The sequence below is a fragment of the Arvicola amphibius genome, chromosome 7, assembly GCF_903992535.2.
Source record: "Arvicola amphibius chromosome 7, mArvAmp1.2, whole genome shotgun sequence".
Taxonomy (NCBI): domain Eukaryota; kingdom Metazoa; phylum Chordata; class Mammalia; order Rodentia; family Cricetidae; genus Arvicola; species Arvicola amphibius.
Genome location: NC_052053.1, coordinates 130995185 through 131011508, shown reverse-complemented (window position 1 = coordinate 131011508; position 16324 = coordinate 130995185). Strand labels below are relative to the sequence as shown.

The 16324-nt window shown below is 40.7% G+C and overlaps 1 protein-coding gene across 2 annotated transcripts in view; it reads left to right on the top strand.

Moving 5' to 3' along the window:
* Dock4 (dedicator of cytokinesis 4) overlaps positions 1 to 16324 on the top strand; it is a 412188-nt gene that overhangs the window by 142490 nt on the left and 253374 nt on the right. Inside the window, exon 1 of one of the 2 annotated variants that reach the window (XM_038335988.1) lies at positions 12771 to 12870. The exons of the other annotated variant lie outside the window; for it this stretch is intronic. The gene's annotated coding sequence lies outside the window, so the exon portion shown is untranslated. Of the gene's footprint in view, positions 1 to 12770; positions 12871 to 16324 lie in introns of those variants that run through there. 2 annotated transcript variants of the gene reach the window in all.

Sequence of the window (16324 nt, the reverse complement as noted above, 5' to 3'; positions counted from 1 at the left end):
TCGGGAAAGGCTGGTATGAATCGGTTACAATTATAAATCTTTTCAAAGGAAACTATTTTTTTAAAGCCTGCCAGAGACACCTTATAAAGCAATTGCTGCATGTTCTCTCTCACCCTTATTCTGTGTTAGAAGGAAGGCTCGTGTAGGAGACAGCAGGAAGGTTCTCATGAGGTATTACCCTTGGGCATGTCTCGGGCTCCTTGTGAATGGAAGCTGGTACCCAGCTCTTCTTTTGCTGGTGGTGTATATTATTAGTGTATTGAACTCATGAGGACTGGCTGCTGATATGCCCAGCATATGTCCTTCAGAGCTAGGCTGGCCCCAGGGCAAGAGACAGCAGTTTCCCAGAGTATTTGTATTCTGGCCTTCAGTGTCTTGGGCGATAGACTTGAGTTCAAACAAAGCCACCATTACTACAAGTGTGGGTTTACATGGTCTGGGGAGATCATCTCTTCATGGGAAAGGCACTCGCTGATGGGGAACAGGGTGTTTAGCCTCATCATTTCCGCTTTATATTAAGAAATACACATCATGTGAAAAAAAGAAATGTAAGAAGCGAAAAACAGACTTGTGTACATGTATACACACACACACACACACACACACACACACACACCCACCACAAACCCACAAAAGTGAACCAGGATAAAATAGGACACCAAGGTGCCGCGCCCCCGTGTCTGTGTTCGATGCGCTTTTACCCAGCTACCGAGCTTCGGGCAAGGGGCAGGAGGTTAAAATACACATTCACACACACAGACAGAGAGAGAGAGACATGGGTCATCCTTGAATTCCCCAAGAATGCCCCCTTTATTGTGTTCAGGGGCAGATTATATAGAGATAGCCACGCCCCAGCCAAACCCACCAGAAACCACTCTTCTGCCATCAGGACCTCCTGAAGGTCTCATGCTCAGAGCAGCTGTAGGTACTCAGATCAGGGGATTACAAGAAATTCAGGATCTGGGGTCTCACTGCTCCCAACACCAGGGATTAACAGTTATCCCGTACAGTTTTCTCTGGTGTTTTGCAAACTAACATACAATGTGACCACTGAATCATTTTGATGTGTGCAATTCAGTGGTGTTAAATCCAGATATCCCCACCATCCAGGTTTTCCTCCTTTGCAAACTGACACTTCTTACCAGTTAAATCACTTCCTCCTCCCCTGGCCTCTGCCCAGACAGCCACTCTTTGACTTCTTGTCTCTAAGGTTTTGACTACTTCATCGCCCTTGTGGAAGTAGAGTCATATGATATGAAGGGCTTGCCTCTGTAACTTTCAAGGTTCCTACATGGTGTATGTATCTGATAATAATTCCATTGTGCATGTGTGGGTGACATTTTCTTATCCCTTCATCTGTTGACAGACGGCCTCGGTTGCTGTCACTGTGTAGGTCCTTCGCGTAATGCTGGAGTAAACATGGGTGTACGTGGATCTCTGAGACCCTGCTTTCAGTTTCTAAGGGAACTGCTTGACTACATAGTGATTTTATTTTATTTTTAGTATTTCAGTGTTTGCCATATTTTTTTTCATGGAGGTTTGTATAATCTTAGGGTCCCATTCATAGCTCACCTCCTCAATCCTAACTAGCACTTGCTGCCTTTGGGGTATTAACTGTCTTAAGGGATGTGGGATGATGTCCCATTGTCATACTGGTTAGCATGTTCCTAAAATGCTAAACTCTGCCTTTTTTTTTTTCTCGTTAAATTTTTTTCCTTTGTCCTTAAAAAGGCTTAAGAATCAGGAGTGGGAAAAAAAGGATCAGGAGTAAACATGTATCTCGTTGAGGCGCTGGGTGGAGTTAGTTGCTCTCCGACGGAGCTAGCAGCCCTTTGTGGCCTGGGCTTTCTCTTTCTCTGACTATAAAGTCCCTATGAAGGATTGCTAAGCTGGTCATGTTCCTTCACTGAACATGCCGGTTCTTCTAGCTGCCATCTTGGATATGTTCTTCATTGTTCCCAAGATACTGAAGTTTTCTCAATTTTTCTCATGAATTTACTTGAAATGTTTTTTACTGTCTTTTACATATAGCACCTTTGGAATTTCTATCCTGGTCTGAATCTGAAGTGCCCTCTGCAGGCTCATATTCTGAAGGCTGTTCCCTGGAGGGTGATGCCACTTGGGGAGGTTGCAGAACCTTTCTAGCAGGCAGAAGTAGGAAGGGTGGGTGAAGATTGTTGCCCTATCCCCACCCCATGTGGAGCCCAATTTCCCGTTGCCCCAATCCATCTTGATCTGAATAGCTTCTGTCTCAGGTCCCTTCCACTAAGGATGGAACCGCTTTGCCATGCCTCCCTATTTGGATAAAATTAAGGCCTTGAAAACTGTGAAGCAGCATACGTTTTCTTCCCTTAAGGTGTTTTTGTCCTGTAGTCACAGTGGAACAAAGCTACCTAATCCAGTTGGTATGGATTTTGAGGGTAATCATTGTGGTTTTTGTATGTGTGTTGAGAATGGCTAGCGCATGGGCTTGGAAAGGAAGAGTAGTTCTCCATTAGGCGAAAGCACTGGAAATGCTTCTGAAAATATTTATCAGCTCTCAGTGATTCTCCCTGTCTTCCTTTTGATGTGATTGTCTCAAGTCATAAATCAATTTTATATCACTAAAGAAGATTATTGAATTAGTCAACCAGAGAATTGTTTAAGGGCATGTGTTTCGATAGTACTGTTTATATAGATAGGGCTGTTTATATAGATTCATTATAAGTTATTATAACTTGGGTTGCTGAGATTCTTGCATATAACATGCTATGAAGTGAAAACGACAAAAACCATAGGAAAATTATCACACCTTTCGTAGATGACGAAGTGTGGACTTTCATATTGCTGTGATAATAATTCATTGCACTAAAAATTCTCAATCAGTCTGATTTTATGACAATATTTCATGTGCTCTGAAAGGGTTGTGTGTTGTGGTTTTTTTTGCCTTTAGATGTCTTGGGTGGATAAACACCACGATCCTCTAAAGTATTCTGAAATTTAGGCCAGATCAGTAGGAAGGCCTGTATGTCATTTAAGTGGAGTTGAAGTGCTCACTTGAATCAGTTTCTTCTCCACTATTGACCTATGACCTGGCAAGAGCTCCCCACTCCCCAGTTCTGTTAACTGTGTCTCTTTGTTCTCATTTTCTGGTTTGCAAAAGGCCAGATTCTAGGGCAGTGATGGCAGAGATGTGGGAAGAGCAAGGGGGCTCTGGTTTCTTTCATTTTCAGTGAGCTTCTATCAAACCTACCCTCAGTTTGTTTTGTGTTTGTTTGTTTTGTTTTGTTCATTTGTTTTTCCTGTTTTTCTCTGTCTCTTCCATCTGCTCTCTGGCTTCCCTCATTGTCTTCTGGCTTTTCATCTGGCCCTGACCAACACCTAAACCCACAGTTAAGGCTTTGGTCTAAATGAGGCACTGACAATTGGCTACATGTGGCCTTTGCTCCAGGGACTCAATATTTAATATATTCATGGCTGAGTTAATAAAACAGGGAGCAGGTGACAAATTCAGTCTATGGAAACGGCGGCGTGCAGGAGGGGGCGTGTTGGCGCTGAAGAGATATCAGGGATTCTCATCAAACACACAGATTTCCATGAAAGGTCACAAATTTAATGTGAATTATGCAAAAGGAATTCACATTAAAAAATAATTTAGGCATATTGCCTTGTGCTGTTGCTTTGTAGTGCTTTCGAGTCCTTTCTTTAGCCAGTATGGAAAGCCGGATCTGCCCCACTGCTTGCGATATGTAGAAACGCATGGGACGTATTTGGTATTGCAGGCATACTTCATCTCACCTACTTTCATGCTTATATGCTGTGCTTCGTGTTCCTTTAGCTGCTATTTCCTTTTTAAATTAAAAACGTTAAATTTAATTTTCTATATTAAATATATCTTAAATGAACTATTTTTGGAATGAGCACAAGGTCTTTAAAATAGAGCCTGATACGTTTTATTATCATTCATAAATTAACATGGTTTCCTGGAAGAAAGCTTCTAAATAAATGAAAAATAAGTTAATAAGTTAGTGAGTGACTTTTCTTTAATTACAAGAATTTGAGACTAGAGGTTAATAAATTTAATGTTAATGAAAAGCCGTTATTTCTCTCCCTGTCAGAACTGAACAATCCATAATTATATTTCATTATGTTGTAGGTGTTGGGGTTAGCAATTTCCCCTCTAGAGCTTCACTTAGAAAGGAAACACCGGGACTTCTGATTCTAAGCTGAAGTCAGTTAACACAGTCACGGTTTTGGGTTGATTTTGATTCCATGGTCAGGATTTTAATGTTGGGATTTATGGAGAAGGGAGGTTATTTTCTCTAGAATTTGGAGTTAGTCTTTTTCATGATGCATATAAATCCACAAAGGTGCTTGATGATAGATTTCACCATCTGAAATTGGAGAGCAGTTTTAACAGGCTGCCTTCATAGTTCCAAGCCCGGTGCTGAATAAACTATTGTTTCGTGAGATAGTTCTGCAGTGGAATTTGTGTTTGCTTTGCCTTGCTGTTCTAAATAAACAGACTTTTTATTTATTTCCTGCTTTCCTCAGACAAGTGCTGACTAGGTAGGGCTCACTCTGAGGCATCACATGGAGAAGCTGAGGACCCCTTGGTCATCCCTGAGTCTCTCCCAGTATCTTGGTTTTCCTGGAGGTGATTTTATCTTCATTTGGCAGCCCCTGTCTCTCTGCCATTCTGGGCTTGGGTTAGGCCTCTGCCTAGTCTGGGTTCCCTAGGTGATGGTGGTGACATTGATGAGGATGATGCCCCTGCAAGTGCTGATGTCCGAGCCAGTTCTGGGTTCTAATACGACCACGTGTTCCACTAGGCGGAAAAACAAGCACTATTGCAAGTCACCTTCAAAAGAAAAGCTCATGTTTTATTTATGTTGAATGTTGACCGATATCTGGAAATATCTATTCGCTTGTTTACTGAATTATTATAGTAATATCTCTAGGCTTTGAAACACTTTATCATTAAGCTGGACGATACCTTCATGGGGCCATGAAGAGTTGCTGATACTATTCTTTCAGAGAGAGATCTTAGTTATGTAGAAAACTCTATAGCAACAACCATCAGAAGGTAGGGCTGAGTGACATGACTTTTTCTTCAGTAAAGAAGTCTTGGTAGAGATGTCCATAGCAGTGAGCCATGAAATATGGTTGGCATAGGTGTCTTTTACCTGCCTGTGGTTTACTATTGTGCCATGGTCCTGCTGCGCTCAAGGCTGTGTTACCTTCCTTGTCCTTCCCTTGAACTTCAAACCTTTGAACCTGATCTAAGGAACAGGATATAAACAGCACCCTGGGGTCTTGCATGTGGCCAAATATTGCACTATAATTAGTAAGCATTATGGCCTGCCATAACCTTTCCTGAGTGATGTCTGGACAGAAAGAGTATGTGCTTTTATTAGCTCCTGGCTTTGAACAGTTAAGAGAATCGAGCCACATTATATTTGAGCTCTTTGAAGTAATAATAACTAAAATGAATAAATACTGGATAAGTGAAATACAACATTTAACTGTCTTCCCCTTTCTAAAAAACATTCTTGTGAGTTTGATAAATTAGAGGCAGAAGTAAAAATTGAAATCATATGGGTATTCTGTCAGTTAATTTAAAAACAAATTAACTTTATATTTGATGTGAATTGTACAAATTTTCTTGAGCTTTAGTTTGTAAAACTAAAATGAAATTGTTGTGAGGAGGAATTGAGAGCACTGTAATTATACTGGGGAGGGATGTGAGTAAAGGCAGGGATGCATCAGAGGACAGGGGATGGAGGTGTTCTATACAAGGATGCATCAGAGGACAGGGGAGGGAGGATGGGGTGGTCTGCAGAAGGATACATCAGAGGACGGGGGATGGGGGTGTTCTACACAAGGATGTATCAGAGGATGGGGATGAGGGTGGTCTACACAAGGATGCATCAGAGAACAGGGGTGGGGAGGAGGGATGGGGTGCTCTACACAAGCCCATCTGCTTCTAGCTGTCCTGCCGGTGGGTGGGTGCGCGAGGCAGAAGCAGTCGAGATTTCTGTATTATAGTTCGTGGCTGCCTCTATGGCATTATAAAAGAACGTAGAGATCCAAGTGGCAAATGGGTGTTCAGGAAGCAGTCTGACTCAGCAAGAGCCTGGCATCCCTTCCTGAACTAGCCCAAGTCTGTGAATCCCTAAGAAACCCAACACCAGACATCTGTAATGTATCATTTGCCCCGAAAGAAGAGAAAATAGAAAGGAATGTTGAATGAAACCCGGAACTTTACCATATACAGTGTTACTTGTAATTCTATGGCTTTCTGTAAGAGGGCTTTAGGATTTGGATATTAAAAGGTAGCATGTGCGTATGTGAGTGTGTGTGTCTGTCTCTGTGTGTATGTCTGTTTGTGTGTACAAATGTGTCTCTGTGCATATGTTTGCATGTATACATATACATATTTAGCTATGTATATCTCAATATATAAATGCCTAGAAGCACAGATCTATAAAAATAGGTAGCTAGCTATATAGCTATTTATTCCAATCTTTTAAAAAGCTTTTCATTAAATTTAAGTTTTCTAGGAAATAAGTTAAAATAGTCCTGGAAAGATTTACAGTATTTTCTCCTGTGTTTAAAAAATGCTAGAATATTTTTCACAGGTCATATAAAATCATCTTGTATTATAATACTGTGTCATCTGACTAGCTACCAAGATTCTTTTTCCCATGTTCCTGGACTTTTATTTGCAGTCAAGAGCAACATAAATATTTCATTATTAGAAAATGTCTTCTTTTTTTCTGATCTCCTTTTGACCTATTCATGGACTCTCTGAAATGGCTGCTGTCATTTTTAGATGTCTTGTTGCAGAAGTTAGCACTGGAGGTGTCTCCTAAATCCTTCGATCTGCCTTGTTTTCCTTCTCCTCAGTAAAGGAAGCCATTTGAAAAGAACCCGTGATTTAGTGTCATGGGCAATTCTTTGTCTAAAGCGTGTGTAGAAATGTGAAGGCCTTTTCTCTTCACGTCCTCCCACTGACCCTGCCTCTGTTTCTGCAGCGTCCCTCCCCTCCCTGTGTGAACACATCCTTGTAACGCTCAGAGGTGAGACATAGGCTGATGGGATAGTTAGGAGTGACTTACCCAGTTTTGTTGATTATTTTCTTTTTATGGTTGTGTTCACTTTTTGGACTATGTGCTTGATAGGCTTATATTGCCAGATCACAAAAAACTTTCATAATTCATTGATTTGTCCATACGATGTGTAATTAAAAACTGCTTACTTCAAAGTGAACAATTTCACAGCGTCAAACATAATGTATACTTTTAGGTCAATAAAAATAACAAAACTAAAATCAGCAACTTTCTTAATGCCGAAGAGGGAGGCTGTGGTTTGGCAGCTAACGCTCTTCCTTTCCACTGGCTCTCCCCTGGGTTCCAGCACCCATATGACCGGGTACTAGGGAGCTGACTCTGTAGGTAAGAGCCCTGCCTGCTCTTCCGGAGGACCACATGGCTGCTTTAGGTTATCTTCTATCATCTCTCTGCAGCAGTACTCAGATTCAATAGAGCTGTAATTAGATAGATCTTAGAGTTGTTGTTTGATATAAAATTGCGTAAGATTGTTAGATCTTCTTGACTAATTGACTGTTTATTATGGATAATGATCTTTGCCCATACCGGTAGTGGGTTGTCCAAAGTTTGCTTTTCTGACATTAATAAAGCTATTCCAGCTTTCTTTTGGTTAGTATTACCATGTTAAATTAACTTGTCTTTCATAGGAGATATGCATTTCTTATATTCAGCATATATTTGGGCTTTTCTTTTATATCAGTGTGCCAATTCCTAGCTTTATTTGTAGTCTATAGACTCATTTGCATATAATGTGCTTATTAAGATGATTACAGTAACTTTTTTTTAGCATTTATTTGTGTGTATGCATGCATGTACATAAAAACCTACCTTTGGTGCATGGGTGGCAGTCAGAGGACAACTTAAAGGACTTCTTTCCTGGCGCCATGTGAATCCCGAGGGTCCAAGTCAGGTAGTCAGCCCTGGCAGCGTGTGCCCCTACGCACTGAGACATCTCACTTAGGTTTTTCCGACTCCTGTGACCTACCCCCTGTCTCTCTCTCTCTCTCTCTCTCTCTGTGTGTGTGTTTATGTAGATGGGTTTGTGTGTGATTAAAGAATAACCTCAAATATTCGTCTTTACCCTCTACCTTTTTTGAAATAAGGTCTTTTGATGCTCGCTTTTGGCTGTTCAATATTACATGGGTTCTGGAGATTTGAGCTTAGGTCTTTGAGCTTGCATGGCAAGGGATTTACACACTGAGCCCTAATGTCCTTACAGAATATTTTCATATCTTGAAATTTGATTTAAATCTATCTGGTATTATTATGTAATATTTCTCCTTAACTTTGTGAACAAACAGAATACACATACAGTTCCAACGTTTTTGCTAATTAATCATGTGTGTGTGTGTTCATGTGTTCATAGGTGTGTGCTGGGGGATATGCGTGCACCGCGTGCAGATGCTCATGTATATGTGTAAATGAGCCTATGTAGAGGCTTGAGAATAACTTCAGCTGTGGATTTCTATCCATGTTGCCCTAGGAACCAACCTGTCTCAGGCTCCCTGGGGTTGGCGATATTCTGAATTAGTTCTGAATCCCTTTAGATTAGTTGATTTCCCCCACATTGTTTTCTGTGCATTTGCATTTCTGGAATTCTTTATTGCATGCCAGAGGATGTTTTCAAGGATGCATATTTGAATTCCTTTAAATATCAGTAACTTCCTACTAAGAGGAAGTTCAGCAGTTTGAGCCCTTTGGGTTTTCTATTAAGATATGTTCCTCAAGACAGAGTGACCTTTGCCTCAAAAGCCCCTTCTTTCTCCAGTGCCCCATGCATGTGGAGCTTCCCCTTTTGCCTAGTGGGGACTGTGAGAACTTACAGTGTACTAAGAGGGCAAGCCATCAAATAGAAGGCATGTTTTCCATAGGGCCACATCTAAAAGGGAAATTAGGCTTGCTGTAACTGAAAAAGTGGATACAGTAAGTCAGGGAACATGGTCACAGGGATTTCTCTCTCTCTGCCCGACATGCTTGGCAAACCTCAAGATGAGTTGAGTCAGTTAGGTATAGTTCTCTAGTGCTGATCCATCCCCTGGGTACTCACTCCCGTGCATACCATTGCATAGAACCCCCTAGGTACTCACTCCTGTGCCCACATTGCATCCACCCCCCCAGGGTGCTCACTCCTGTGCACACTATTGCATCCATCTCCGTGGTGGCATACTCCTGTGTACACCGTTGCATCCATCCCCTGGGTGCTCACTCACTCTTTTGCCACCTGGGTTTACAAAATTCCCATTCAGTACATACTGGTTTTCCTCCCATATAGTGGTATGGTTTGTTGTTGTTGTTGTTGTTTCTTTGACTGTGTTTGCTGTGTACTTTAGCCATTGTTTGGTGGCTTCTTGAATCTGTCATTATCTGTGATGGGATCATCACGCTCATATGTTGGATGCACAATCTTCCCATTCAGAACAACAAGGGATATGATGGTAACAGAGCACCTCCATTTCTGAGTTATTGGTTCTGAGGACCAGAAGCACCTCTCCTGATCAGGAAGTGGAGCAAGGGCTACTAGAATGAAGTCTAAACAGTCCCAGAAACTGTAACTTTGATCATTTTGTACCCGGCTGTTAATTTGCATTCTGTCAGAGAACTGGAGAATCCTAATGTTGCCTTGAAGAGTCAGTGGACTGATGTTCTCAGTCTGATTAGGTAACCGTGGGTCACCTAAAGGCAGGCTCTGGAGTCAGGGTTCTGGTTTTGGTTTTTAGACAGTCCTTTATGACTGGGAAGGATGTGGAAGTCTTGTAGGCCTTCGTCATTTTACAGATGAGGAAAGGAAACTCAGAAATGGGAAGTGTCTGCTAAACTGGAAGTCAGCAGCTGAACTGAAACTGAAGGGCCTAGCTAAAACGTCTTTCATTCCTACTTCACCCCATGGGGAAGGGTAATAAAAAGGGGGCAACAGGTTAGACACAGTTAATTTTCCTATCAGAAGATGTGAGTTTTATATCCTGGTTTAAACTGACTTGGTAGCCATTTGATTTGGGATAATTACCAATTATCATTTTTGGAATATTCTTTTTCTGTGGGATGGTCAAAATGGTTTGTAAAAGAACCTGCCTTCATCTGAAATTGACAAATTGAATTACAATACATTTTGATACTTAAAATCTGCTTAACATTTATTAAATGTGTCAGCTAATATATAAATCTATGATGACCTCCTTTCTTCTCTCCCCACTATCCTTGAGGTCAGTGGAAACATACGCTTTAACTTTTATATTGTATATTCTTATCTGCTTTGACAGCTGCACCTCAGGGTCTTGCCTCTCCTGGAAAGTTTTATCATAATTGGGCATTCTAGACTTTCCTGTCAACAGTAGATGGCACTTGAGACTCTGGAAGGATCGCTGTCAGCAGGACTCACCAGTGTTTCTCTGTTGAACCCAAGCAGAATAGTTTGTAAGACATTTCAACAGATGTGTTCAAGTAGAGGCTTCATCTCAGTTCAAGCAGATAGATTATTTGTTGTCTTATCAAAGATTATATTTAGTCATTGTTAAAAAGGTGAAAAGTAAAACCCTGACGTGACATCATGGGACAAGCTGCCTCCAAAGCTGTCCTTGGGATCATTTTCTACATGCTGGCCATGCAGCCTACACTTAAGAGTAGTTTGTTGCCCAGTGAGACTCCTTTGGAGAAAACTAAATTTTCATTTGCAAGAAGTTATCAGTTGGAGGTTGGTTCTGAGTTAGGGATAATGGTGTGTTTATTTTTTCTTTCTCTCCCATCTATATCTGTTTCTTGTACCTTTCCTGGACTCATTCCCCTCCTCTTTTATTTGTTTTTGGTTTGTCTTGTTGTTTTTATCCTATTCTGACATATTAATTTTTGTTTTGTCTTATCATATGATATTTTATTTTTATCCCATAGAAGCCTGTTTATTTTCAAATGCGAGACAGAAAGGGAGTGGATGTGGATGGGAGGAGAGACGGGGACAAACTGGGAGGAGTAGAGGGTGGGGAATGGTAATCAAAATATTATGTGAGAAAAAACTGTTTTGAATAAAAAAGGGAAAGAATGTGAAAAGAGAAAAACAGTAACCACGTCTGGGTTTAGAAAACAATGATAGAGCTGGGCGGTGGTGGTGCACGCCTTTAATCCCAGCACTTGGGAGGCAGAGGCAGGCGGATCTCTGTGAGTTCGAGACCAGCCTGGTCTACAAGAGCTAGTTCCAGGACAGGCTCCAAAGCTACAGAGAAACCCTGTCTCGAAAAACAAAAAAAAAAAAAAACAAAAAAAAAAGAAAGAAAACAATGATAGATCCCGCATGTTGTTTGTCTTCTTAAAGTCATGTGCATGTATTCTAGTATGTATGTGCATGTGCTCTAGTATGTATATACATGTACTCTAGTATGTATGCGTATATACACTAGTATGTATGTGTATGTACTTAATATGTGGGTGAAAGTAAATCAATATTTTTAATGGAGTAATATTATTCATACTTTTTAAGATCTCCTTTTACTGGATGATACATCCTGATCACGTGGTAAAATATTCTTCTCTAACCTTTTTCTTAATGTTGCCTCAATTTCTTCTATGTGGAGTACAGTGATTTTCTTCAATTAAATCCTTATTGGACATTTAAAAGCAATTTCAAAAACTATAATATATATAATTTACTGTATTTTGATTGCTCAATTATGAAGAACTTACCACGTAGAACTGTAATTAGTACGTAAGAAAACTTGATGGTAGAGAAATTGAGATTTTAATGTCTGTTACTTGAAACTTGGGTTGGAGAATTTCTTTTTAAATAAGCACTTTTGTTTTTGCTATTGCAATTAAATGCTCTTGTTCAAACAATTTGACCTCACACAAAACTGGGCAAGCCTGCACTGATGCTGTTTTTCTAAGTAGTGAACAACATGCAAGACAAATCATCTAGCCCATGTCTCAAATTCCTAACAGTTTATTCATGACAATAGAGGTATGCTGTAATTGGAATGGAATTCACCTTATACATGTTAGGGACCATACATTCAAACACTGATATCAAGTATGATTGCAAAGGATTGGGTTTAAGTAATCGGGATACCTGAAGACTATTTTAGTGTGTGTGTGCACGTGTGTGTGTATGGTGTGTGTGTATATGGTGTGTGTGTTGTATGATGTGTGTGTGGTGTCTGTGTGGTGCGTGTTTGTGTGTATGGTATGTGTGGTGGTGTGTGTATGTGCGTGGTGTGTGGGGTGTATGTGTGTGTGTGTGAATGTGTATGTGCTAGGGGAGCTCATCCATGGCTTTGCCCATAGTAGGCAGTAATCTACCTCTGAGCTGTGTCTCCAGACCTGGAGACTATTCTGTGTCAAATTCATCAGTTACTAACTTGACTTAAGTTTTTAAACATGAAAATAAAGACCTAGGATAACTACTTTTTATATAAAAAGTGAAATTAAATTTATTTGTGGAAACCTCATTAATGCTAGCAATAACTTTAATTTTTTAGGAGTACAATGTTGGTCAAAAGATATATTCGGATCTTGTCTAAGAAGTCCCAGGACAAAGGGGTATCAGTTTGGGAACTGTACGGTCCTGTAGAAAAGGAAAGCTTTTCTGGCATCGTTCATGCAGTGTCTCTTTAAAAATAGGTGTTAACGTAGGAAACCCAGAAGAGTTCAGGCTGGCGATTGGATAACGAGAGGAAAAGGAAGAACAGCCGTCTATAACTGCATTTGTGGTTTTCTACGCAGCCTAAGACAAATCCTCTTTAAAACCTTCAGTGTCATATGGAGCACAGATGTTCTTAGTTAAGTCAGCATTGTCTGAGTAAGTATGACCACGTGTCCTCCACTCTCAGTAATGCGTTAACATCTTTCCGCTGAAATAATGGGAGCTGGAAATGGTTCTGGACATCACTCATACTTAGACTTGAAATGCTTTCGTTGTCTCCCGGCCTCGTCCACTCTTCCTTTCTGTAAAGTATTTGAGAAGTCTAATGTCCCCAAAATAGAAATGACTTATCAATATGACTGACTACTAATTAATTTTTCAAACGCCCTTTAAATGACCATCACACTTTTTCATGAATGCATGATTTGTAATGCCTTCTCATGCCCACCTAGCAATACATAGAGTTGTGAAATGCTTATTTTGTACTATGGTAGGAATATAGAAAAATACATGCAAGATACAAATCATCTCAAAATCTTACTTACCTCTAATAAAATGCTATTATTTGGAGAATGTGAGTCCCTTCATACACAGAGATCACAGGAGACATTAATGAATCAGTAGATGGGCATAAATAATAGTAAGACACGGAGAACATGAGAAGCTCTAGATTTTATAGAAGCGGAGGGAGGGACTTTGGGACTTTTGATAAAGGCTCATTATTAAACCATTTTTGCCTTTTCTTTTTTTTCCCTATTTTCCTTCCCCCCCCCCCCATCTTATGCTGAAGATTGAATCAAAGGTCTAATGCATACTAGGCAAGCATTTAACTAGGGAGCTTTATCCCTGGTCCATGAGGCCATTAGTTTCCGAAATGGTGTCTCGAAGGAAAAGAAAACTAGCTAAAAGAATTATGAAAGGGTTGGAGCCTTTATGATAGTACCACTATATATATTTTAATAACCAAAATTAAAAATGCTAAAAATATACGGCTTATATGAGACTGTGGAACATCTGGTACTCTGTGCACTCATAGGAAATGTTTCTTGCCTGATAGTCCATTGTTTTGTCTACATTTACCTAAAGTAGTTAGAGGTCATGTGTGATATGATTCGCACGAGATTGGACTTTGGCGGCGTGTGTGGGACAGACATGCGATGCAGACAGAGCTTAGGTGGAGAGTTTATTGGGAGAAGGGCAAAGGGAAGGTAAGAGACTGGCCTCTGGGGACAGGAGTGGTGGAAGAGAGAGAGACAGAGAGAGAAAGAGAGGCAGAGACCTGCTTACCTCTTCAGAAGAGCAACAGGAAAGAATGAGCAGGGGTGGGCGGGGCTTATCTCTTAAGTAGACCTTTTGAACCTGCATGCAGACTATGCGGGGACACAGCTGCCATAGGACTACTGACATGGTAGCCATAGGGGACTGCCTGAGAGTGCATGCTGCCAGGTGACAGGCCAGCAGAACGCCCGAATCCCAACCATGTATACAGAAAATATTTGCGCAAGACGATTATACTTCAAGGCAGGTAGGGTGGCAGGTAGGGTTCCACAGTGCGTTGGAACCTAAGACAGAAAGACTGTGAGATTAAGGCCAGTCTGGTCTACATAACAAAACACTGTATCCAGGAGCCAAAGTAAGTTAGAGTAAAAATTGTTTACTTCAGATTTAATCTACGCATAAACCCTTGGAAGCACTTGATATAATTCGATGAACTAGAATCATAGAATCATGGAAAGAGGTCACTAATATCTGACAGCCCAGATGCGTTTCACGTCATTGCAGTACATCAAAGGACACAAATAGACTTTTGTATCTGTGCCTTCCATACCTGTGAATTCAGCCAATCACAGACTGAAATTATCAGCTGAGGAATTTCAGCTATAAAGAGTGCCGCGCACCGTGCCCCCGTGTCTGCTGGCACCCAGTTCGCGAGATTCGGGCAAGGGGCAGGAGGTTAAAATACACAAACACACACAGACAGAAAGAAAGCGACACAGGTCATCCTTGAATTCCCCAAGAATGCCCCCTTTATTGTGTTCAGGGGCAGATTATATAAAGATAGCCATGCCCCAGCCAAACCCACCAGAAACCACTCTCCTGCCATCAGGAACTCCTGAAGGTCTCATGCTCAGAGCAGCTGTAGGCACTCAGATCAGGGGATTACAAGAAATTCAAGATCTGGCGTCTCATTGCTCCCAACAAAGAGCATGTGCAGATTCTTCTTTCTTGCCATTGGCCTACAGGCATTGTATCACAGCACGGAACTGATATGGTACTAGGTCTGATGAGCCATCCAGAGATGTTTGAAAGTGTATGAGACTGTGTAAAGTTTAAATACAAATATTCCGTCACATTTTTTTTTTTTTAATCAGGAACTAGACTGTGCTCTGTTTCTGGCATCTGATGGGTCCCAGGATGAATTTTTCACAGATCCTGAGAGATGACTGTGCAGACCATAGAGTCCATTCATATGGTATGCAAGAATAGACATGTTTATCTGTGGGGGTAGCAGTCAGCGTGTACCTGCTTCTGCGGTGATGGGAGGAAGATTGACTGGAAAGGGGAGACAGGCACATTTCTGAAATTACATGAGCTTTATTTCAGCTCTTGAAGGTGGAAGATTTAAGTGGCAATGCACATATTTATCAGTAACATTCAACTGTACATTTATGTCCTAGGTACATTAACATATGAAAACTGTATGTCAGTATAAGAACTTTACATTTAAATGTGTATAGTAGGTATCACATTGTGCGGTATCTCCCGGTAATGGGACGGGAAAGCTCACATACTTGTGCTGTCCCCGTGGAGCTTGTGTGAGTTTCTCTGTTTTCAGACGTTCATTCTCTGCCTGCCATCACGACCATGCAGTTGTTAGTTACTTTTGTATTTAATTTGGTCCTGTGTTCACCATGGACCTTTTGCCACAGCTTTTCCTTGTTGGGCCTATTTATTCTGACTTCCCTCTTGTTTATCCAGATTTCATTGTCATGTGCTTTTTTTGGATTGCTTATTTTCAGGCAAGACTCGTGAATTCTTTTTCTTGCATTGTTAAACATCGACAAATGCTTGCCTTTGCTTTTATATTCAAGTGTTATGCAGCTAGATTTAGTGTTCTTAGGTCACATTTGTTTCTTATTCTAAAGACATGGATGGCCCCTGCCTTGCAGCATTGAATATTATTGTCACGGTTCCTCCAGTTGGCCTAAATTTGTTTTAAATCATTCTTCATCTAGCAGATGACTTTGCTTTTTATACCAGATGCCTGAAGACCTTTCCATTCTTATGCTCAATTGCTTAATCAAGCCGTATCTTTATTTCTTTTAATTGTGTTGAAGTGTTCTCTACTAGCCTACAGTGTGTTGTTTTGACATGCAATGTCAATTCTTCCATTAGTCATAAAAAGCATTAAAATTTTCCATAGTATTTTAAAAATATGAGCCTTTTTCTTCATGCCCCCACCCCTAGCTTGTGTGTGTATGGGCATTCATATGCACATGCATGCACATGTGTGTGCTGGTTTAAGACTATCAAGCATCTTGACATTTGTTTATTTTTCTTCCTGTACATGGCATCTTCTCTACTTCATCCCGGAGGTGCTACCTTCACC